Genomic DNA, 26384 nt, shown 5'->3' with positions numbered 1-26384 from the left:
TAATAAGTAATAATTGGTAGTAATATCTATAAATTAATAATATACAGACATCTTTCTGTGTATATAATGCTTATATACATCAATCTCTATTCATACCTTTTCACTCCTGGGGCTCGGTTGTTGAGTGCTCACCTAGTGTGCATGAAGCCCTGGGCTCGATTCCTCAGTGCCACATAAACAGAAAACCCAGAAGTTCTGCTGTCTTTCGATCAATTGAATTCTACGCTTGAGCATAAATGCTTAGGGACAGTGTCAAAACTTTTATTCAAGCCCCAGGACTGCCGCCAAAAAGAGGTACAATGTTCTAACGGCAACTATAGAAAGACAGGACTTCAAATACCACATGAAAGAGCAAGCTAGGAGTCTGGGGCTGACAGCTGCCAACTAAACTGACTTAGTCAGATATAAACTGCTGCAACCCAGCTCCATGGGTTACCCCCATCATCCTGACTTACCCTGGCTTACTCCTGATATCCTGGCTTCTCTGGGGCTTTAAAACTTGACAGGAAGTCTGCTAGACTCTTTGAAATATGGCTCTAAGTGGTAGAGTTATAGCCTTTTGCAAATGTTATTAGAACAATAATATCCCCGTGCTTTAAGCTCAAGCTCCATGACTAACCCCCCGCCTCCAAAAAAAATCCCACTAAACTGTTAGGTGTGAACTTGTGTGGTTTGTGAAATGTTCCTCAAAGAATGGTGATATTGATTAGAGCGGCCTAAGTCTAATGACAGCTTGTGGAACAGAGCTATGTGTGAGTCATCCATAGGGTACTCTGTGTTGAGTCCTGCACATGGTGCTATGTGCTGAGTCCTTCACAGGTTGCAGTGTGCTGAATCCTGCATTGGGTGCTGGGTGCTAAGTCTTTCACAGGATGCTGTGTGCTGAATCATGCAAAGAGTGCCATGTGCTGTGTCCTTCACCAGGTGCATTCTTTCATTGGGTCCTTGTAAGATCTCCCCACGGAGATAATTATGCAGACAAGACTATTGAGGCTCATATATGTATCCATGGCAGGGACAAAATTATATATTACTGTAGACTAGTGAGTTGTCTACTTCAGACAATTGTTTTGTTTTTTCTAAGTCATAAACCTTGAAATAGGGGTGTAAGCTCTGACCCTTACCTCTTGGGCTCATGTTTAGCACTCCACCGCTTGGAGCCATGGACCCCTTGCAGCAGATGCCACAGCCTAGGGGTCTATAGCTGAGGTCTCTCATCCTGCCTTCCCAGGAAGCTGAGATCTGAGTATCTGTGTTCCAAATTATCCCAGACACAAAAGGTCCCATGAGCGTATTATCTCCAGTTCACCTCTAAGAAACCTGACGTGGAAGCTAGGTGCTTGTCACTCATGCCTGTCATCCTAGCTACTCAGGAGGATGAGATCTGAAGATCATAGTTCAAAGCCAGCCTGGGCAGGGAAGTCCTTGAGACACTTAGCTCCAATGGGCCACCAGAAAAGCTGAAATGGTGTTTGGGTCAAGTGGTAGAGCACAAGACTTGAGCTGAAGAGCTCACGGACAGCATCCAGGCCCAGACATCAACGCCTACAATAATAAAAATATAGAGAAACAAACTAACATACCTGAAATAGAAGGCTTGGAATATGCCTTAGGGGTAGAGTGCTTTGCAAATATGAAACCCTGCGTTTGATTTCTCAGGAACACAACAGTAAAAAAAAAATACTAAAGTAGCTCTGTGGTTCAAGTGGGAGAAGGCTATGATTGTACAAGAGAAACTAGGAACAGTGCTCAGGTCCTGAGTTCAACCTCCAAGAATGGTGTATGTGCCCATGCCCCTGTGCACCCGCATGTGTACACACAAACACACACACACACACACACACACACACACACACACACACACACACACACACACACAGACTAGAATTGATGCTGTTACACAAAATGGTAAAGCACCGGGCTTCTGCACTGAGCTCATGGACAGCACCCTGGCCCTGTGTTCAACCCCCAAACCTAGCCACCCAGGGCCCAACTAGGAGAGGTCAAATGTTTCAAAACCTGATGAGATTCACCAGCCCTAGATGACAGGAACCTTTGTGATATCAGACATGTGCTTGGATTTCCCAAGCTTCCAGAAACATAGGAGAGGCATCATAGGCCCATCATCACTGGCAATGAAACAATTAAGTTCAGGGCCCTAGTTGTCTGCCAGAAGGACTCTTGAATTATATTGAGCACTGTATCTGAACACCAGAATATAGTCTCACAAAGGCGGGATAAGTGCACAGGACTTGGCCTGCCACAGGAGGTGGCACAAATGAAGGCTTCCTGTCAAACCAGAGCACTGGGGAGAGAGATAGTTTGGGGAACAAAGAGACCTTTTTCTCCTGACCTTCAGAGCCCGCCCAAAATCATCCTCACTATCTGACCCAGATGGAGTTGTTTGTTACACAGCTGTACAGAAGTGAGGGCTTTTGCCTACCTGTCCAGACAATGAGAAAGACTTCTTCCAGCAGGCCTGGGATGCAGAGAAACCCTCAGGCTACACTGGGAACAGTGAGGGGAGCTCTGTATTATGCACTGTCATGAAAGCAGTCTCTGTAATGAAATCATTTTATTGAATACAAATTTCCTAGCTTGATGCCATTCATCATAACTACTCTGGAGCTTCACCTCTAGGAATATATCCATACATACCCAAAGACATGGAGGTACAGGCTCTTTTTGATGGGGCAGGTCCTGGGGTTGAACTATGAGCCTAGGCATTGTCCCTGAACTCCTTTTGCTCAAGGGTAGTGCATTAACTTTGAATCCCAGCCCCACTTCTGGGTTTTCCTGTGATCTCTTAGAAATAACAGTGTCATGGATTTTGCTATACTTGCTGGGTTCAAACTCAGATTCTCTATACCTCAGCCTCCTGAAAAGCTGGAATTACAGTGAGAAGCAACTGGCACCTTCTTTCTTTTCTTCATTTTTTCATCCAGACAATCTGACTTCTTAACAGGGTCATTCCAAAGGTTTGAATTTATAAATTATCTAGCCAATGATCTTTATAACTATTATCTCTGAGAAGGATTTTCTCTCCTCATCTTCTCCTCTCGGTCACAGGTTTGAAGCCAAAAGTGAGAAAAGAGTGTCACAGGATTTGGGAGCAAATGTCCACAGGACACGCACGTTCTGTCACTTAGCATTGAGCTGCAGTGAATTTGCTGTCTCAAGATGAGAGGACCAAAAGCTGGAGCGATCCTTATACTGTCTTCATTGCTCCTTTTGTCTATAAAATGATCTAATAATTATGAGAGTTGTGTGTCTCCAACCTTAAGTATGTAGAACACACTAGACTCGTCTTCATGTATCTCTTTTTCTCTAGTGCCTCTCGAAATTTAGACCAAGGATTTGTATGGAGGGCCTCCTTGGTTTCTTCCTGAGAAAAGCCGATTGAATCCTGTTTGCGAGATTGCCGTTCAAATTCAGCCTGAGCAGGAATTCTGTGAGACTCTTATCTCCAATAAACCACCAGTAAACCAGAAGTGGTACTATGTTCCAGAGAGTAGAGCTCCAGCTGTAAGAGAGAAAGCCGAGCAGGATTCACAGGCCTGACCAGGAAAGAAAGCCTGGGAGGTGCTTATGTCCAATAAACGACCAGATGGCTGGAAGTGGAGCTGTGGCAGTGGTAAAGCCTCAGCCTTGGGAAAAACAGCTGAGAAACGCATCGGGCCCTGAGTTTAAGCCTTAGTATGGCCACAAAAATTTTCAGTGATCTACCTATTTAATCTGTATACTACCTCCCAGAATGCAAACAGACCTTACGTAATGCTTCTCCTTTTATTTACTGATTTATTTTTCAGATATGCTCCTTATGCATACTGCATCATTCTCTTCATTTCAGGCCCATGGCTTTTCTCTTCCAGGGTTCCAGGCTGTGTCCTTATATGATACACTGACGCTCTCAGCAGATTTTATTTACATTTTATTATGAGGCCAATGTAGGAACAGTAACAAACCAGGCAGGGGAAGAGAAGATCAGGTTTCATAGAAGTAACCAGTATTCAGAAAATTAAACTTGGGGATGTAAAATGGCAGCATACTTATGTAAAAAACTACCATTAAGGAAAAGATGAGGGAGCTGGGAATGTGGATTATTGAGAGAGTGTTTGTCTAACATGCAAGAAGCCCTGGGTATGATTTCTTGGTAGCACATACATGGATTAAGTCAGAATTGGGACTGTGGCTCAAGTAGTAGAGTGCTACAAACAGTGCCCAGGCCTTGAGTTCAAGACAAGAACTGGCAAAAATATACCTAGGTGTTGGGTCTGTGTCTGTCCAACGAAAGATGAACGGGTCCGAGGAAAGGTCAGTGCCGAGCTCGCCCGTTCCCTAGCCTCCTTCAGCTCGGGAGACAATCAGACACAGTGGGGAGCCAAAGCAAGCAGGAAAAAAAACTCATTTATTAACAGAGAGCAGCCCTTTTTAAAGCCAAAAAGGGTGGGTGGCATGGCAGGGGAGGAAGAGGAACCAACCACTGTCAAGGTCACACCCTATCAGGCAACTAAGCTTTCAAGGGCTGGTTCCGCACTGAACTTAAGGCAAATTGTGCTCAGCCCACTCTACTCTCTCAGCACCTGTTTGCTGCCCATGTGCCCTGAAGATTCCCCCTCACTTTTTTCTTGTTTTAACAGGATTACATTTGTAAGAATAGGATTTGCCACATAGTGGGTTTGAGGCAAGTCTGGGAGTCGAGATTCACCAGACAAGGATAGCGAGGGCCCTTGTGCCTGATCTAAGAGCCTGTCTCAGTTGCCTCACATCCCCACCTAGCACAGTAATAAACATCAGTCCTACCACAGTTAGAAATGTCTGAAGCAGTTCAATTATTTCCTGGGAATATATAAAAGTCAGTATCAGTATCTCGTAAGTTCGTCCTCTTTAGAACATGGGAGCAACCTGGATATTGGGAGTTCCACACATGTGGCACGGTACATCCTCATGGGCCCCCACACTTAGGCCGTTCTACTATAGTCCAGAAAAACAAGGAAAATTTAAAACAAACTGCAGACATAGCAAAGCAATCCTGGCACCTGGTATCTTTTAAGTAAGCAAGTTCCTTGTACATGCCTTTAAGCTAGCACAGGGGTCAAAATGACCTTTGAGCTTTACTGTCAATGGCTCCTAACATCATCTACCCCATCTTTGTTTAAAGAGGTGAACCCACCTGTCTGACATTGGGTGGATTGACTTGTCTGCCTTACTTGTCATGGGGAAGTTCTTCAGAGTGAAGCTGAAGGCCCTGTATTTAGGTTGGTTAGACTGACACCACCTCTTACCTGTCTCTGGCTACGATTCCTCTAGGGGGGAAATTCATTCACTTGGAGCTTGATCTTATGTAACAGGCTGGCTAAGCTCAAACGAGTTTTGCAGTGTAGGTATAATGCAAGGAAGGCATAGAAAAAGCATTAGCAAAAGCATTACCAGGCCAGGAAATGTCATTACCAGTCCTTTAACATTAGTGAAGGATGGAATAGCAGTCTTTGCCACTTCAGAGTCCAGAGGTGGGGCTTGTAACAAAAGGTGGTTGTTTAACAATAAGTATGGATTCAATGCCGCCATACAAGAAATTAGTAAAAGAACAATTAAAGCAGGTAATATTAAAATGACATACGGTGGTGATCAAAATGAAGGTCAGGCCACCAGGTCACAGGGACAGCTTCTCTTGTGGTGCTATTGATGATTTCTGCATTACCAGCGCTGATCACTGCCCAGGTCAATGTTTGAGGTTGATGCAGATTGTGTAGGTCCATTGCCAGGACTGGGAGGTTCAGGAAAACCAACAGCTGGAGTATCGCCATCTGCAATTGTTAGAGAACACAAGAGCTTCTCAAGGGCTGGTTGCCCTTGGGGATAGTTATTAGTTATCTTTCTGGATTTTCTCTTTTAAACACAAGCCTCGCCCATGGCTGTTTTTCTTTCCTTGTTAGTTTATCTTTGGGTATCCTCTTGTATAGAGGAGATGGGTAAAAACTTAAGTTTCCTGGCAGGGATCCAAATGGGGGCTGTCTCCCCTATGGGAAAAATGCATCCAAATCCTGCCCATAGTAACTAGGGGGTCAGGTCCTCTCCATTGTCATGTCAGGGGGATAGAAAAAAAACAATCTTTCACAACCAAGGTATATTCTGAAGGTATAGCAGGAGTCCAGGGCATGCTTCTTAGGGCGTTCTTATTAGCTCCATAGCTCCATCCTTTCATGTATCTTATGTAGATCTTGGAGCATATGCCAAGCCCAGGAGGCTTTTTGAATAACAAATATGGGTGTTAGATATTGTCAATGGCCACTGCTCCATCCAGATTGGGCTTCCCGGGTTCCACCTAATGGGAGGTACTCTGGAGGAAGTGACATTTTAGGATTGGGGGTGCACCTGAGTGGGTCCCCTATGTTCTTCTCTGTAATTATGAAAGTTAAACAAATCCTTTTCCTTAACTCCCTCTAGATGCTGTTTAAGCCTTTGTGCTTCATCCCCATCCAGGATATCATCATAGGATGCTTGATGGTCTGTAGTGACCAAAGCATCCATTTGTCTTAGCATGTCTTGTCTTAGTAAATTGGCAGGGAATTTTTTTTTGCCACTAAAGGGCATATTTTTTCCTGTTCTCCATCTGGGCTAGTCCATGTCATAAGGGCAACCGTCTCTTGGAACTGGGTGTTGCCCTCTACCCCCAATAACAGGGGCCCAGGTGAGAGCTTCCAGTTCAAGGGCACTTCCTCCTCCCTGAGTATGGTTCAATCTTCCCCAGTGTCCATTAAGCAGTGAAACCTCTTTCCGCCTACAAGAATACTCATTTTAGGGCAGAGTCCTTCCACCAGGGGTCGGTCCAATGGGCCTGGGTCACCCTGCCACACGGCTGCCTGGGCCTCTCAGCAGAAGGGTTACTCCTTGAGTTAGCGGGGCTGGAGGATGCCCCTCCCCTAGTTTAAAGGCTTCCCATCTAAATCAAACTTGTATTCCTCCCCGCCCCTGGGGCAGAGTGTAGGGGATGGTTTGCCCCCAGGCAAATTGGTGGGGGATTGTTGTAAACAGTCCCTCTTAAAGTGATCTTCCTGCCTGCATTTAAAACAAGTCCTCTCCCAGATGATATTGTGGTTCCTTGGCCCTGTGCTGCCAATGCCTGGGTAATAGCCTCAGTCATTGAAGATGTCTGAGCCTTTAAAACTAAAGCTAATGATGGGAACTGGTGCTGTTGCGTTCCCACATCCTGGGAGGCCACCAACAAGCTGCCCAGGGAACGCTCTGTCAATCCCAGGCAGGCCATGCGGTGGTCTGCATTCATCCCTTCCCAGACCAGCTGCTTTACAAACTGATCATAGAATTTCCCTTCCGGCAGCTTGCTGTGAATGCTCGATTGGATTCGGTCTATGAAATCTCGTAGAGGCTCACCTGGATTTTGTCTCACTCCTGCTATGGGGGACTCAGTAGGCCTATCATCCAGTTTGTACCACACGGCAAGTCCTGCCTGTCTCACCTGGTCACAGTACGGGCCAGGTATTGTGGCCTGTTGGATGTCAGTGGAGTACCCTTCCCCCATCCCTGCTAACGTGGCATAAGTAATAGCTATCGCAGATTGAGCCTGCCAGTTATTCTCCGCCCACACTCTGCATTCCTCCTCAAAGAAAGCACACCATTTAATAAACTGAGAACTAGTAAGGACGGCTTTGGCCACATCCAGGCAGTCCTTAGGGACAAATGGCTGATGAGCAATGTCCTGTAATAGGGTCTGGGCCCAAGGAGAGTTTGGGCCATCCTCTGCCACCACCTTGTGAAGCTCTTTAAGATCCTTAGCTTCCCATGGATACTACTCCAAGGGCCTGTTACCCCTGGTGACAGATTGAACGGAAATGCTTGGGGAAGCCAATCCTGTGGCCTAGAGTCCTTGCTCTCGGGTGGCCCTTACATTCCAGGGTAGGTCTTCCAGTAGGTTACTTCTCCACCCCTTGGCCCCTCCATGGGATAGGGGTCTGGGCCTTGCAAGTCCCTCTTGCAGGTCTCCTAGGGTGCCATACCTCCCCTCCAATCGGGAGAATAGGGTGGGGGCCTACGACCATCAGGATCACCCGAGTCAGAGGGGTTAACTTTCACCCTCATTTTGTCTTCCACTGTGCTTGTTTCAGTGCCCCTCAAGTCAAGGCGAACACTCTCCCACTTGAACCACAGTGCCACATGTGGTCTTTTCGTGGTTCACTGGAGATAAGCATCTAAAAGGCTTTCTTTGATTAGGCTGTCTTTGAACTGTGATCTTCAGCTCCCAGCCTCCTGAGATTCTAGAGTTCCATGTGTGAGCAACTGACATCTCGTCTATTGTTTTTGGCAGTCCTTGGGATTGATCTTAGGGTGTGGGTACTGTCTCTGAACTCCTTTTCCTCAAGTTAGCCACTTGGGCCACTCCAGAGCTACTGGATTTTTCTGAGTATGTGTCACTGAGGATTAAACCCTGGCATTCATGCATGGTAAGCGAGCTCTTTACCACTAAGCCAAATTTCTATTCTCACTCTTACAATTTTATCCCTCACTAGATTTACCCAGATCCTGGGTTCAAATACAATATCACGAATTGCAAGCCAGGGAGCTAATTTTTTTTTATTTTACTTTTCTCAGTATGGGCTTGAAGTCAGGTTCTGGCAACTCTGCCTCAGCTTCAATCACCCTAGGCTGGGGTACAGCCACTAGACCTACAGCTGCTTCTGGGATCCTAGACCCCCAGGTCTTGCAGGGAAAGCTATGCACAGAAAAAATGTGGCCTTTTTATGTTTTCTTCCTTTGCTCGGTGACCCTCATGGGTCTGAATGACACTGTTGCAAAGGGTACTTCACCTTGCATTGCTGAAGGCTGCCAGAATATCTGGGAAGTTATAGGCCCACGTGGCAACATAGGCCCCGATTTGAATCCCCCTCCTAACACCAACCAATGGCAGGAGATACTAAGAAAATGGTTCCCATCCATAGGAAGAAAAATGGAATGTTATCAATGTCAAGGTTCAATGAGTTGATCATGAATGATGCTCCTATAAATTTAGGCAGCATCATTTCAGGAGGCTAATTGATTTTATTTAATATTTATGAAGCATAAAAAGAATATTATTACTTACAGGAACACAATAATTTCAGGACAGTGATTGATTTCATTAATAGTACAAGGATGAAAATAATAACATTAATTACGTGGATGCATAATTAGTACCCAGGAATTGATAAGAATGTAGTCTATATAACTGAATAATTTATAGACATCTCTAAAACTCTATAACAATACATATTTATTAGCCTACTGCCATCTGCATGTCAATCTGTTCTTATTTTGGTAACACCTGGGTCTTGATCACAGGTCTTGGGAACATCCTGTCAGCTCAATTTGCCCCAGGATGGCGTGCTGACACTCACCCATTCATGAATTGGGCCTTGTAGGCTTGTAGGCCATGAGTTTAGATGCCAGCACTCCCCAAAATTGAATTGTGGAGCAAGGAGTTGCTGGTGAGACATTTTTTCATTTTCTGTGAAAGTCTTGGGTGTCACCTATGAAGTGGAATACATATGCAGACCTATATCTTATGTAATCAATGTAATCAATATTTTATGTGCTATAATAGTCAAAATAAATTGTCAATACATGAATAAAACAAAAAAATAAAATAACAGCACTGAATGCAATATGGAGTCACCATATGTATATAAATATAAATCATATATGTAAATGGTACATGAATAGGATGTTTTCTAGTGGTGGGGATCTATTTCAGGCCTAAAGAACAGACTTGAATTTCTTGACTTCAAGGAGGCCAGCTTCCCCTTCCCACACAGTGCAACAGAGTTACCACGGCCATAGGTTCCAATCCCAGTCCTGGCAGAAAAATGGCACCTTTATATTATGTAATAGTATAGTAATTCTTAGGTATTTCATTATGCCTCCATTTTATGAATGTGATTGTTTAAATGCTTCATAAAGCATTAATTTTGATTAGTGTCCTATAACACAATTGTATATAATTTTATCCTAGAATCATTGAAGAAATGCTCTTTAATCATGACATACATCATATTCCATCGGTAATCATATGGACAGGAATAAGTTTCTAAGGATCCCTTCCATTTGGAGGTGGCAGGACCAGGATTCCAACTGTGGGCTACAGCTCCCACCACTTAAACCCAAGGATATGGAACTCACCAGTCTGTCCAAGAACATCAGTAAGACCAATGATTAGGCAGGCACCAGTGGATCTCAACAGTCTTCCTTGATACTTACAAGGCAGTGATAGAAGGATCATGGTCAAAGTCACCCTAGGAAGGAAAGTCCAACTTCAGTGCCAACAAAGCCAGAATCCCTGTGGCTCCAGCGTGGAAGGCCAGCCTTGAGCCAAAGCAGCTCACAGACTGTGCCCATATCCTCAGTTCAAGGTCTGTGACAGGGAACAAACAGCCATATACAACAATCTGTGCAGCCATCCGACTAAAGCAGGTCACCCTTTTGTCTCCAACTGAATTGGATATTGTTCCCTGGGAAAAGGGCTGGGGGAGCTGCTATCTTCTTGACTCCGCCCATTCAGCTTGCATCACAGCATTCTGGCCACAGCCCCATTTTTCATGGTCCTTATGACCAATGAGATACAAGAATGGTGGCCACGCCCACATTCCATGCTGCCTGGTAGCACTGGGATTCCCTCTGTTAGGTTACACTCCTACCAGCAGTTGAGGAAGGTAGAGATGGCTGAATGGTGAGAAGAGACTCAAGGCGACTGGAATATAGAAGGAAATTGAGATGCCTGCCTACACCCCAGCCCCCTCCCCACCTTCCCAAGGTTTAGAATTTCAAACATCAGGCAATGGCACCCTGCCAGGTTGTCTAAAGCCCCAACCTGGTCCCTGGGCATGGCTCTCTTCTCTGAGGCCAGGTGTCTGCAATGCCACTGCCATCGCTGCTCGCCCCACCTGGAGCAGCATCAAGCAACTTCTTCCAGGAGCACATGTGAGTAGCTGCCCCAAAACCACCCCTACCCCGGGTCAGACACCCCTCTGGGGGCATCATGACCCCCTGCTTGTGTCCTCTCCCTGGCTTTTTCTCTTGGGCATTTTTGAAACAGAGCCTCAATATATGCTCTGGCTAGGTCCTCCTATCTGTGACAGGTATGCTCCACCAGGCCTGTTACTCTGTAGTTGAGATGGTAGACATGTAGCAACATGTGCAGTCATCAATTTAGATGGATTATCCTAAACTTTTAGTCCACAGCAGCCGATCCTTTTTTTTTTTTCTTTTAAATTGTGAAAAAGTACAGAGGGGTTAAAATTACATGGGGCAATGAGTACATTTCTTATCAAGCATTGTAGGCTCCTCCTTTGTTTCCCCTTCCCGTCCCATCCTCCCCCCACCCCCCTACCCGACCCTCCACCTCCCCATACCAAAGTTGTAAAGTTCATTTTCTACATACGAATTCTACGTCTCATTGTTGCAATGGGTCCACCTGTAATCCCTCTTTAAATGATTTGTTTTTTCCCTTCCCCTCCATAAATTACAACAACATCAAATACAGTGAAAGCAGGGATTATACCGTGTGGCAGGGACATAAAAAGCAACAAAGAAATAATCTTATAAATGTACTAGAAACAATCCTATGAATGAAAAAAATTGAATACATATCTTAGGGTTCATTTCCCTAACATGAACTGATCTGACCTTTTCTGCTTTACTCAGAAATTTACTAGTTATTGCAAATAAGGGAAACCATGGGACCTATGTTTCTTTGGGCCTGGCTTACTTCACTTAATATAATTTTTTCCAAGTCTTTCCATTTCCTAACAGAGCAATGTCATTCTTTGTGATAGAGGCATAGAATTCCATTGTGTATATATACACCATTTTCTTGATCCATTCATCTACCAAGGGGCATCTGAGTTGCTTCCATATCTTAGCTATGGTAAAAAAAAAAAAAAAAAAAAAAAAAAAAAAAAAAAAAAAAACGCAATAAACATAGTTGTGCGGGTAGCTTTAGTGTGGTCTTGTTTGTGAACATTTGGGTAAATGCCCAAAAGTGGGATTGCTGGATCATAGGGGAGCTCTATGTGGAGTCTTTTGAGGAAACTCCATACTGCTTTCAAAAGTGGTTGAACAAATTTACACTCACACCAACAATGCAATAAGGTTCCCTTCTGTCGACATCCCCTCCAAAATCTGTTGTTATCAGAGTTCTTGATTATATCCATTCTAACTGGGGTGAGGTGGTATCTCGATGTTATTTTGATTTGCATTTCTTTTATGGCTAGAGAGGTTGAGCATTTCTTCATGTGTCTATCAGCCATCCTTTTTTCCTCTTCAGAGAAGTTTCTCTTTAAGTCTCTAGCCCACTTATTTATTGGGCAGTTGTTTCTTTGAAGACTTGTTGTTGGGGGATTTAACTTTTTGAGATCCAGGTATATTTTAAATATGAGACCTTTGTCCACTGTATGGTGAGTGAAGATTCTCTCCCAATCCATGGGCTTTCTATTGATCTTTCTAGCTATGTCCTTTGCCATTTAGAAGCTCTGCAATTTCATGCAATACCATTGTCCAACCTTTCTTTGATTTCTTGTAATTCTGGGTCTCTATTAAGAAAATTTAAGCCTATGCCAAGGAGACTAGGATTTTTCCTATTCCCCTGTAATGTTTTCAGAGTGTCTGCTTTGACTCCAAGGTCTTTGATCCATTTGAAGTTGATTATGGTACAGGGGGATATATAAAGATCTACGTTTAGTTTTCTACAAGTAGTTAACCAATTTTGCCAGCACCATTTACTGAAGAAGCTATCTTTCTTCCATTCTATTTTGTTAGCTCCCTTATTGAATATTAAATGGCTGTAAGTATGTAGGTTCATTTCTGGGTTTTTCATTCTATTCCATTGGTCTGGAGTTCTGTTCTTGTGACAGTACTAAGCTGTTTTGAATCCTATTGCTTTGTAGTAGAGTTTGAAGTTTGGTATTGATATTCCTCCAGGACTGTTCTTTCTGTTGAGGGGCGTTTTTGCTATGTGTGGTCTTTTATTGTCCCCTATGAATTATTGGATTGCCTTTTCAATTTCCTTGAAGAATGAGGTTGGAATATTGATAGGTATTGCCTTGAATTTGTAGAGAGCCTTGGGAAAGATTGCCATTTTCATGATGTTGATCTTTCCAATACAGGATCATCAGAGTTTTTGCCACTTTCTAAGATCTCTTTTGATTTCCTTTTTCAGGTTTTTAAATTTATCATCATAGAGTTCCTTCACTTCTTTGGTTAAGTTAATTCCTAGGTATTTTATTTTTGGGGGGCTATTACGAATGGAGATGCTTTCCTAATTTCAGCCACACTTATCTCATTGTTGGTATACAGAAAAGCCATTGCTTTTTGAGGGTTAATTTTATACCCTGCTACTTTGTCAAAGTTTTGATCAACTTGAGTAATTTGGGAGTGGCTTCTATGGAATTCTTTAAATACAAGATCATGACATCTGCAAAGAGGGAGATTTTTACTTCTTTCCCTATTTGGATCCCCTTTAGGTTTGCATCTTGTCTTATTCCTGTAGCTAGGCATTCTAATACTAGATTGAAGAGAAGTGGAGAGAGTGGACATTCTTGTCTGTTTCCTGAGTTAAGAGGAAATGGCTTCAGTTTTTCACCATTAAGTATAACGCTGGCTGTAGGTTTGTCATACATAGTCTTTATTGTATTGAGGAAAGTTCCATGGATTCCTAATTTTTCCAGAACCTACATCATAAAGGGCATTGGATCTTGTCAAATGCTTTTGCTGCATCTACTGATATGACCATGTGGTTCTTATCCTTTCTCCTGTTGATGTGATAAATTATATTAATTGATTTGCATATATTGACCCAGCTTTGCATCCCTGATTTTTGGATGAATTGTTGAAATCGATTAGCCAAAATTTTGTTGAGAAGTTTTTCATCAATGTTCATCAAAGAAATGGGTCTATAGTTATCTTTCTGTGATGAGTCCCTGCCTGGTTTTGGGATGAGGGTTATTATGGCTTCATGGAATGAGTTCAGTAGTGAACTTTCTCCTTCAATTTCATTGAAGATTGGTGTGAGCTGTGTTTTGAAGGCCTTATAGGATTCTGCTGTAAAGCCATCTTGTCCTGGCCTTTTCTTAGATGGGAGGTTTGTTATTGCTGTTTCTATTTCAATGCTTGATATGGGCCTGTTAAGATAGTTTAACTCATCTTGGTTTAGTTTTGGCATGTCAATATTTCCTAGGACAAGGTTCATTTCTGCCAAGTTCTCAAACTTATTAGCATAAAGTTTTGAGAAGCATTCCCTTAAAATACTCTGAATCTTGGTTGTTTCCGTGGTGATATTTCTATTCTCATCTCTGAATTTATTAATTTGGGTGTGTTCTCTTCTTTTTCTGATAAGATTTGCTAAGGGTCTGTCAATTTTGTTAATTTTTTGGAAGTAACAAATCTTTGTTTGTTGCTTCTTTCTATGCTTTCTTTTGGATTCTAATTCATTAACTTCTGATTTCATTTTAATTATTTATTTCCTTCTACTGGATTGGGGGTTATCTTGCTGCTCTTTTTTAAGGCGACTCAAATGTCTCATTAAATGGTTGGTTTCAGATCTCTCCAATTTGTTGATGTAGGAATTCAAAGCTATAAACTTGCCCCTGAGTACTGCCTTTGCTGTGTCCCAAAGGAGCTGGTAATTTGTGTGTTCATGAACATTGAATTTCCTTTCTAATCTCTTCCATAACCCAATCGTGATTCAGCAGTAGTTGTTCAGCCTCCCTATGTTACAGGACTTTCTCCGGTGGCTTTTGGTGTTGAGTTCTAATTTTATTCCCTTGTGGCCTGAGAGAATGAAAGGTATAAATTCAATGTTTCTGAATTTGGACAAGTTGGCTTTTTGGACTAAAATGCATTCTATTTTGGAAAATGTTCCATGTGCTGCTGAGAAAAATGTGTATTCTGATGCTGCTGGGTGAAATATTCGGTAGATGTCTGTTAAATCTAGTTGATCTATGCAGCTGTTTAGATCTGCGGTTTCACTGTTGAGTTTTTGCCGAGTTGATATATTTAGTGGGGAAAGTAGTGTGTTAAATTCTCCAACAATTAATGTCTTTGGATCTCTGTGAGATTTGAGGGAATGTACTGTTTCTTGAATAAATTTTTGTGCTCTGTTGTTTGGCGAATGGATATTTAGAATTGTAATATCCTCCTGAAGGAGAGATCCCTTAATTAGTTTGTAACGACCTTCTTTATCTCTTCTCAGGAATTTTAATTTGAAGTCTCTTTTATCTGATATTAGGATTGCAATTCCTGCCTGTTTATGGGGACTGTTTGCTGGTAGATTTTGTTTCTGCCTTTCACATTCAAAATGTGTTTGTTTTTATGGGCAAGATGTTACTCCTGAAGGCAGCAGATAGAAGGATCTTGCTTTTTAATCCAACTAGATAGTCTAAGTTGCTTAGTTTAAGAGTTAAGTTGTTAATGTTCAGAGATAGGACTGAGAGGTGTATGGGAGTACCTGGCATTTTATCCACCTTCTTGGGGACTGAGTCAACAGGGTTCTTCTTATGGTTCTTGGATTCTCAGTTTGGGTGCGATTTCTTGGCTTTTATTGTGGTCTTGTTAGTTTTATGTGTAGGACGTCTTTAAGAATGTTTTGTAGAGCTGGTTTGGTGGAGATATATTGTCTCAATTTTTCTTTGATATGGAAGGTTTTTATTTGACCTCCAGTTATGAAGGAGAGTTTAGGTGGGTACAGAATTCTTGGTTGATAATTGTTTGTCTTTAGGGCATGGCATACATCTTTCTAGGCTCTTCTTGCTCAGTTTTTTCTGCTGAGAAATCTGAGGTGATTCTAATTGTTTTCCTTTTATAGGTGATTAATCTTTTCTCCTTGACAGCTTTCTTTGGTCTGAATTGATCCTGTTGAAGTAGGCCCTGAGAGGAGACTGGAGCTGGGAAAGCTTCTTTGCAGGTTTTGTTTTTGTTTTAGGGATTTTAGAAAAAATAAAAAAACAAAAAAACAAAAAACAAAAACTTTGGCTCCAACCAGCCCAGTTCTTGGAATGAAAAGAATGCCTCTAGGTCCCTCTCCCTGGAACAACTTAACCTACCTTCATTGTTCTGTTAAGGACTGACTGATTAAACAGATAGCCAGATAGCTGGCAAATCCCGAGTTTACTTTAAACTCTGCCTTTTTCACCTGCTTATGTTAAACTCCACTAAACTCCTTTGTGTATGTTTACCTTAAGCTCTGCTTTACTGTTGAATTCGTGAGTCCTTTAAACCAAAAGTGATAGGCTGGTTTAAACAGCCATTATGTCACAAAGTGTAACCTCATTGGTCGCCTATGTGACCAGGCATCACCTTTTGATTTTTGCCTTTAAAAACCTAAGCATGTGGGCCATTGGGGGTCGCAGTATCAGCTCCCAAGCTTGTGCTGCAGCCCTGGCCGGTCAGTGTAGGAACCTTCTCAATAAAGTTGCTTCTTTAATAACAATTTTGTTGTGGTGGGCTCTGTCACACCGGACGACTAGGTGGGCTTGCCTGGCTGAGTAGGGGTCTTCCTACTACATTTAATGGGGCTCATCTGGGATAGAGCTCTTAGCAGCTCCAACCTGAGGGGAACTGGGATCCCCATCTGGGAGGACATTGTGCGCGCACTCGGCTGTTGGAGAGATGTTCCGAGAAAAGCCTCGATGTAAGCATGGTCGACCTAGGTAGAGAAGGCGCCAGAGTGAGGCCAAAAGAGGCTGGACTCAGGAGAGCCCCTATGGCCGAGGAGGTCCTGGACCCCTCAATTAAACCAGTGCTAGCAGTCCTGGTAGGACGGGACCTTGGTTGTGGAGAAAATAGGTTGAGAAAAAAAGTAACTTTTGGTTTTGGTATCCCTCCTCGTTCTGTGTATAATCGTGTCTGTCTGTGTCTCATTGAGCTTTTTGTTTTGCTTGTCATGTTTGTAATTGGATTTAATTTACAGGAAAACTATGGGACAAAGTGAGTCCACTCCTGGGAAACCCCTAGACCTTGTCTTAGTTCGTTTAAAAATAAAAAATTGCTGATTCTGCTCTTTTTTTTTTCAGGTAAGGGTTAGGTTTATTCAGTAGACCAGCTGGGACCAGGCAAGGTTGGCACTCCACATGGCTGGGAAAGGCCTGGGAATGAGAGAGAGCTGGGAAAGAGAGGAAAGAGAGAGGGAAGAGCTAGAGCAGATAGAGAGCTAGAAAAGAAGAGCAAGAAAGAGGAGAGAGAAGAGAGAGAGAGCAGAGAGAGAGAGAGCCGAGAGCAGGAAGAGCTAGAAAAGAGCAGAGAGAGAGCAGAGAGGAACAGAGAGAGAGCTAGGTAGCAGAGAGAGCTAGAATAGAACAGATTCTGCTTTTCTAACTTGATTGTTTGTCAATTATGAAATTGCCACTAACCACTTCCAAGTGGCCCCAGTTAGATCTCAGCCTCAGGCCTTGGCTCAGGGGGTCCGAGCTTAGGGGAGAACCTGTCAGTCTGAGGGGAAAGCCACTTGGGACTTTTTTTCCCTTGCCCCAAGATGACTCGGAATTCTCCACCTTGGAAGGCCCCTGGATCAACGTTTGCAGGAATCTAAAAGAAAAATCCTCCGGAGCTGAGTAGGGGGGGGGGTTGAGTCCCCTGGTAACTGAATGGTGGTGAGATGTTGCTCCATTCACTGGTACCTGATTTTGTCTTTGTGGCTACTTGTCTGTCTTGTTTACTTCGGTGTGTGTTTTCTGTTCTGTTTAAAGAGGTAGGGTAATTTTGTGTGAGCATGGCAGGCTCATTCAGCAGACTCTGGATTCAGCTTGCTGAATGGGAGCAGCACAGATTTCTGGTAGGTATAAACTGGGTCCCATTAGTCCCCAACTCAGCCTTTGGTTCTTGTCTAGTTCTGTTTTAGAATTGGTACCAGTTTTAAATGTGGATCCTTGGTTTTTGTGTTTATCTGTGTTTTTGTTATTTATTTATTTGAACATCTCTGGGGGAATAAAAGTTCCAGCTGGGCTCAGTCACAGACCTGCTATGTCCACCCTCCCTGTGAGGCATGAAAGGTTACTGGGCTAGTTTGATTCCCTTCAAGCCTCAGGCTGTATTTTCTCCTTGTGGAGGATGCCGGCAGGGAGGGTGGAGCAGGCTGTCTGCCTGGTTTGGACTTTTTCAGCTAGTCCTGACAATTTAACAATTTGTAAAGTGCTCTTGTCTAAAATTGGATAAAAAAAATCTGGCCAGTTTAGTTTTAGGTGACCCCCCTCCCCCATCCCTCCTCCAAGAGAAGGGATTCAAAAGACTAATTAGTGAATTGCCTTGCTAAATAAGCAATCTCTGGGAAAATGAAGCCCGACAAAGGTACCTAGTTTAAAAGAAATACTGTCTTAAATTTTTGTTTAAAAACTTTAGAAGGTGTACGTACAACTGATTTTGATTTTTGCGTGCTTTAAAATCTGTGTGAGTGTTTTGTGTGTGTCTGTGAACGTGTTCAAAGATAAGAATTATCAGCATGCTGTAACAATTGGGTGAGTTTAAATTTAAAATTCAAAAGGTTATGAGGTTTGGGCATTACCAAAAATTTAAAGAATCTTCACATTGTTTTAAATGGTTTTTAAAAATTCTTTAACTTGCAAATTAGAAAATCTGGTATTTTAAAAACTAATATTTTAAAATGCATAAGACTGTTTATACTGTAATCAAGTTGTCTGGCTTAACATAAATGCATTGGCAGTTTGGGATTTAATTCCCTTGGCTAAAATTTGGGGATAAATATTAGAAATTTAAATCTAAAGGTTAGTTTAATTCTGTCAAAGACCATCCCTATTCTGTCTGTCTAAAACTGTATTTCATTCAAGAACGAAGAGAAGCGACAGGGGGAAAAACTTAGAAGCCAACAGAAGACCTATCTTTAGAGGTAAGGGGTGAACAGGCAGAAGAGCAGTTCAGCTGGTCATGCATGGTGGGACAGGCCCTGGGAGGAGTCCACGCGTGGTGAAAGAGGGCAAGCTGGCACAAACGCAGTTCATCTAACCCGAAAGAGTCAGATTGGGTGTGTGCTTATTCCATAGAAGGGGCTGAGTGGCCCATCGTTGTTCTCTCTTTTCCCTGCAGATAGACACTGAAAACATGATGGTTCAAATGAGTGATGTGATGATCTGATTAGTATTGCTAAAACTTCACCTTGTATGTGTTAACATTAAAATTAGGAAGGCCTTAAAAAGAGGGTAAAAAACTATTTGTATAATGTGGCTTACTTTCAATTATGTTCTACAATTAGGATATGTTCTTAAAAGTCATAAAGGTGTTAAATCTAGCTTTTTGGTACAGTTATGGTGATTGTAACTTTTGCATTAAGGAAAAAAAATTGTCATTTGAGTTCAAGATTTTTAATGTGTATCTGTTTTAAAACAAGCAGCCAATAGGCAATGAGTGACACTTGGCCTCAAGATTTCAAGGGATCTTTTCAAAATGCAAATGAAAACTAAAATATAAAATACTAAAGGAGATTAATAAGAAGCTTAAGAAAATTAGGAATGGATTTTTGTATATAAAGTTTAAAAGTAAAATTGTGTTTAACATTTGCCTCAAAGTGCATGAAGAAAAAAACTTAGGATTACCAAAAGAATTGCTATTCTAGTTTGCTCTTATAGGTTTTTTTAAGTTTCCAGCAAGCCCAGATCAAAGCACAGAGGATTCTTACAAGTTTGTCAGATGTAACTTGGACTCTTAATAAGTTTCAGGTAAGAGCATGCTTAAAAGCTACTTCTATGTTGACCACCTTCTTACTTTTAATTGGAGTAATATGGCCTTTTGTTAGACTCATTGATCTGAAACTTGTTCAAAGCCAGCCTGGGCAGAAAAAGGTCCCTGTGAGACTGTCCCCTCTACTCAGCCAGCAGAGTGCTGAAAGAGCAAGCAGAGATGTTTTGGGACTCAAAGTGGCAGAGTGCTAGCCTTGAGCTGTAGAGCTGAGGGACAGTGCTCAGACCCAGAGTTCTAGTCCAGCATCCAGCTTAAAGGGAAATGCCAATGAGGCATTTATACCAATGTGAAGACACTCCTGGGACAAAAGCAATGGAAGAACATCCAGAGGCAGTAAGCCCCTGCTTGGATGACAGAAATGTCAGATCTAAAGTCATTTGTGCGTGGCCCTTCAAAACTGGTCAGAGCCGGGAGGTCATGGGAAGAGTTTGTAAGCATGCCTAATGTCCATGACTATCTACCTTGTAAGGGACAGGAATTTGCCAGTCCTCTGTGATAGTAAAAAGCTAATGTTATAAAATGTGCGGATAGTTTAAATCTCAACCCCTTTATGTGCCAAAAGCTCTAATTGGCAGTAAGTATTGAGCTGACACCAGCTACATGAAATTCATCTGCTCAGGAAAAAGTTTGTAAACCTGAGAGTGTGTTTCTATTGATATCTGTCTAAAGGCCTGCAAAGGTAACTTAGGCATTGTTGGGATCATCAGATATCACATTCCTAAGCCATCTAGAAAGATGCTTTTGCAAACCAGAGTGCTAAACAAGCTACACTGCTGTAGCCGGAGGAAAGGTCTGTGCAGTTTTCAAAAGTTAAATATTGTTCTTAATGACATCTAACCCTGATAGCCTCTTTGTAACATAGGCTAAGGTTATAGGTTTCTGGCTAGGTAAGATCAACTCCCATGAAGTCAGCTTGAGGAAGTGACAGAAGATGGACCTTCGTCCTTCTAACCCCTTTTTAAGATCAAGGGTCCAGAGTCAGTTTTGGAGAAATGAGGCAAAATAGATAAAATAATTTTTTTTTGGAAAAGGCATAAAGAATAGTGTTAACAGTTATACGTGTGCAAGGTGTGGAGACTGCATCTATTAGAGATGATTACAAGACTCAGCCTTCTGAGTCTTCTGTGTCTATTTACAAAATATCTGGTTAGTAAAAAAGTTGTGATTTTGGTAAATTGTCCTGGGCTATTGTTTAAAGATCTTAAAAACCAGCAGGATCAAAGCCTGTCAAGCCTATGTAATGTATCCTTAACCAGTCTGTGTAGGAATTTACAGCTGAGCATGAGGTGTGACAGTCCCTTGAAGCCACTGAGAGATTCTGCTGCTGCTGCTGTTGCTATATACCCTAATGGGTAAAGTTCAACGACGGCCTGACAGTCACCTGGAGGAACTCCTGCCTGACTCCATCACCTGAGTCTGCTTCCTGGTTGACAGCTGCTAAATCTAAGATCTTGTGGGACATTCTTTTGGGTGATATCCAGAAATCCTCTCTATTCCCACAGTGGACACTGGGGACAAGGCTATCACTGGTTTGCTTACCTTAGGCACTTCAGTGCCTAGTGACCAGAAATCCACTCTATGGTCACAGCCTAGTTTGGCTCTGGTATGGTAATAACCTGAGCGTTATCAATGGAGGTAGTACCCTTAGCCTTAAGATCTAACAAGCTTCTGCATCACAGTGGTGCCTTAAGGCTGTTCTAAGATAAAGGTTCCCCAAGGCAAAGGAAAATCGGGCAGTTTTAAACTCTAGCCACAGAAATGCTCAAGAAACTGAAAAGAAGAGGAGGGTGGTAAAGAAAGCCTTGGGAAAACAATTGGGGAAAAATTGGTATCCTCTCAATAAGGATTTGAAAAGTAAGGATTGTCTATAAATGTTTGAAAGGAAAGAAGACAAACCTCAGAAAGTATAAGTATGTAGCAAATGGTATGAGTATGTCTTGAAATTGGAGCTTACAATAGAGCTGGTATAAAATTAAGTTAGCTGTGCTATACATAAAGTCAGGATTGGTGTACTCATGTGGAATATTCTTTGTCTTATCTATATGCCTACTGCAATCTCGATGCTGGTTCAGTTAGAGCCGCCAAGTAGACTCACTGGCAGAGGTAGTTCTCTGAAATCCCCGGAACTGGACTTCTCATGAAGCAAGGTAGCCTTTGTATTAAGGAATGTTTGGCCTCGGTTAGAAGAGTCTGAAGGACTGAGTCATGTTATCAGCCTCTCTTCTCATGGTCCCCATTGGCGACAACCCTAATAACTGCCCTGGCTAGTGTAGTTCTCTTGCTTCTGACATTCAATGTAGGTCTCCATGGATGATGACCCTGATTCAGCTATCGCTGACCACCTTGATTCTTACCTTTCTGATGCTATAAATTGGCCCTTGTGTAATTAATGCATTAATGTCATTCATACAAAAGAGGATTGGGGCCATAAAATTAAAGGTAATGAGAACTCAATATGATTCCATCCCAATGGAAAAATTGAGTCAATGATTTGACTCAGGAACAAGTCAAACGGGGGAGTGAAGTAGGTCCTGAGAGGAGAATCGAGCTGGGACAGCTTCTTACAGATTTTGTTTTTGTTTTAGGGATTTTAGAAAAAACAAAAACAAAAACTGGGCTGGCTCCAACCAGCCCAATTCTTGGAATGAAAAGAATGCCTCTAGGTCCCCCTCCCCTTAACAACTTAACCCACCTTCATTGTTCTCTTAAGGATTGACCAATTAAACAGATAGCCAGATAGCTGGCAACATCCGAGTTTATTATAAACTCAGTCTTTTTCACATGCTTATGTTAAACTCCACTAAACTCCTTTGTGTATGTTTACCTTAAGCTCTGCTTTACTGTTGAATTCATAAGTCATTTAAACCAAAAGTGATAGGCTGGTTTAAACAGCCATTATGTCACAAAGTGTAACCTCATTGGTTGCCTATGTGACCAGGCTTCACCTTGTGATTTTTGCCTTTAAAAACCTAAGCATGTGGAAGTGGCGCTGTAGCTCAAGTGGTAGAGCACTCGCCTTGAGCTGAAGAGCTGAGGGACAGCACCCAGGCCCAAAGTTCAAGCCCCACGACCGACAAAAAAAAAAAAAAAACAAAAAAAAACCTAAGCATGTGGGCCATTGGGGGTCGCAGTATCAGCTCCTGAGCCTGTGCTTTGGCCCTGGCCGGTCAGTGTAGGAACCTTCTCAATAAAGTTGCTTATTTAATAACAACTTTGTTGCGGTGGGCACTGTCACTCCGGACGACTAGGTGGGCTTGCCTGCCTGAGTAGGACTCTTCCTACTGAAAGATTAAAAATTGACCATTACCATTACTAACTTGCTAACTGCTGATTCTTCTTCTGTAAACTTGCTTACGCTAGCATTGACCCTTCCCTTCCCAGAAATGAGTTAAGAAATTTCAGGGACCAGATGCTGGCCCCAGGACAAGGTCAGTGGTCGTAGATAAAGAACAGACAGTACGTGTTCCTCAGTTCCCATTTAGAAATTCCCCAGACAGGACCTTGAGATAACGACCACCTGGCAAGACCACAAGCTAAGCCAAATGTCAACCAATCATAGGCCTGTAACCATGTAAACCCCCCTTAAACCAACCATGGGCCAGTCATTTTACAAAGAGTGTTACAAAATTTCCCGCGTGGCAAAGTGATTGTTGGCGTATATGATGACCTTTAAATGGACCAATCATGGGATGCTTTGTGTTATGCATTAATCTTGTGGTTTTTGCCTTTAAAAGAAGGCTTGTAACCGCTGCTCAGGGCTCCCTGTCTGCTCGGGACAGAGAGTCCATTTGCGCAAATGTCAAATAAACTCCTCTTGCTTATTGCATCTCCTGGCCTGGAGTCTGAGTTTTCTGGGGCGCCCTCCCATTGACGAAAGTATCCCATGAGTCTGGGGTCTTTCACTACTACACTGTGTGGATTATAATTTGACGGTGGGATATCCTCTTCTGGTCTGGTCTATTTGGAGTTCTAAAAGCTTCTTGTATCTGAATAGGCCTATCTTTTTGCATGTTTGGGAAGTTCTCTGCTGGGATCCTGTTAAACAAATTTCCTAGACCATTAACTTCTGTCTCTAGGATCTCCTCTATACCCATTATTCTCAGATTAGGCCTTCTGATGGTGTCTTCCAAGTGTTGAATAGATCTATCATATTTCTTGGATTTGTCTTGGATGGTTGTATATTCTTTCTCTATAATATCTAGGCTGTCTTCAATCCCCGAGTTTTGATCTTCTGCATGGTCTAACATACTCTCAAGACTTACACTTTGTTTTAAAGTTCTTTTTCTTCTAGTTGGTCAGCTTTGATGGCTTCAAATTCTTTGTTGGAGCATTGTTTTAGATCTTGTATTAACTTTTTTACTTCCTTAATTTGGTTTTCAGTGTTTATTCTCAAATCATTTAGTTGTTTGGTTATTCCCATTCCTTCTGTTGGGTTCCACTCAGCATTCCCTTTGTGGTCTCCCTGACTTCTTTCAGTTCTCTGTTTAGGGATTCCATGAATGCCTTTAGTGATCTTTCTGCATTCTCATCCCACTCTCTTAATTCTTGTATTACTCTTTGATTAGCTTCTTCATGTTCACGCAGTTCCTGTAGTTCTCGTTGAGTGATCTCAGCCTGCTCACGACATTCATTTATTTCTCTTTGAGTGTTCTCAATCTTCTCACGCAATTCCTGTATCAATTATTGAGTAGCTTCCTCATGCTCATGATATTCTTGTATTAACCTTTGTTTTTCCTCTCCTCTCTCCCTATCACGCTCATTCAGAGTCCTTTTCAGATTTTCAATTTTTTCATTTACCATATTTACCAGTAGTGTTTGTAGAGCTTTTTGGGACCTCTCCTCTCGACGGATTATCTTTTCTGACCCCTGATTATCATGAGTGGGAGTTGAGATACCAGGACTTGCCATTTTTCTTGTGTTTTTCCAGGTTGCTCTGCCCATTTGGGATGAATGTAACGCCAGTTTTGTGCTAGCACACTATTTTAAAGCAAGCATCAACCAAAGTCTGTAGTTGCACAGTTAAAAAAATCTGCAGATACAATCTAGTTCAACAGATATACCTATTCAAAATCAAACAACTATGTATTAATGGGCTACTAACCTCCAAGAAGAATTTGGCAAACAGAAATTATTAAGTTTAGGGAGAGATATGGGTAAAAATAGGCATATAGGGATGTGGAAAGGCAGTGGGAAAGTTAAATTAACTAAATCCTAATCTCAAAGCAGATAGGTTGGACAGGATGATAGTAGAGAGAGGAAATAAGAAGAAAGAGAAAGAAAAAAGAGAAGAAAAAATAGAAAAACAAAAATTAAAAATTAAAAATGCAACACTTAATAATTATGCAAAATGAAACCGTAATATTTAGAGAAGAAGGTGGATAGAATAAGAGAAGGGGAGGGACATAAAGGAGACGTGAAAATTTTAAAAATAAAAATGCTTAAAATATTATATACGTATAAAAAGATAGTATCGCTATTAAGGAATTTTAAGTCTGAGAGGTTTTAAATTGAGTAATACATTTCTGGATGAAGTGTGTACACAATGGGGCTAAGGTGTAATAATCGACTATTGGCATATCTGAGGATGAGCAGAACAGCAATTAAGTCACACACAGAAGAATGAAAAAGAAGAAAAAGTGAAAAGAGTGAGAAGGAAAGAAAAAAGGATCAAATGATCAGTAGAGCTAAACAAAAAAATAAAAATAAAAAGAGAAAGAAAAGTACACACACATATCTCCTAAAATAAAAATTATGAGAGGAAGAAAAAAAATTAATAGAAAAAAATTAAAGTTAAAAATTTAAAATTAAAAAAAAACTTTTAGAAAAAAATTTATAAAAGGTAAAAAAAAAGAGTTCTTTGATTTGTTTTTTTGGGGGGGGATGGGAGGATCCTGTATCTCCCTTCTGTCCTTAACCTGTCTCTTGTTGGAGACTCTGTTCTGCTTGTGGTGTTTGATTTTCCTGTGGCTTGAATGGATTCTTAAGTAAGTTTGAGCAAGCAGAAAAAATCACAGCAGAAGATTCTTGACCATAGGTGAAGCTCTGGGTAAGTTCGCCACCATTAGACCTCATTCTCCTCACAGGATAGTTGTGAGGAGACAAGGGATTTATATAGAATGATCTCTGGAGCATGGCTAGGCACATTGGGAGCAGCCTTCAGATAAGGTTCTCGGCAATTCTGTGAGCAAATGACAGGAAGGTAGCTGGAAAGGGCTCAGGTGGGGTCTGTTAATTGTGCAACAGATGTGGGATTATGAAAAAAAACATTGCTCTCTTTCATCATTACCCTATCCCCATGAGGAAGAGGATCCTTCACTGTGTTGAGTTTTGCAGCTGGTGAAACCAAGGCAGAGAGAAGCCAGGTGACCTAGTTATGACTTCAACTTCACAGGAAGCTCTGCTTGACTTCGCTACCATGTTCCCTAGGACAATGGGTGCTATTCAGTCTACTTCTTGTGGTAGGAAGTCCACTTCTTGACAGTCGTGGGGCTGGAACTCTAGGTATGGGGGCTGTTCCCGAGAGCCTCAACTAAAGGCTAGTGCTCTACCACTTGAGCCCACAGCACTACTTCTGATTTTATGGTGGTTCTTCGGGGATAAGAGTCTCACAGACGTTCCTGCCTGGGCTGGTTATGAACCATGATCCTCATATCTCA

The sequence above is a fragment of the Dipodomys merriami genome, unplaced genomic scaffold, assembly GCF_024711535.1.
Source record: "Dipodomys merriami isolate MVZ:Mamm:240054 unplaced genomic scaffold, mDipMer1.0.p SCAF_211, whole genome shotgun sequence".
Taxonomy (NCBI): domain Eukaryota; kingdom Metazoa; phylum Chordata; class Mammalia; order Rodentia; family Heteromyidae; genus Dipodomys; species Dipodomys merriami.
Note: the sequence above shows the minus strand (reverse complement) of the source record.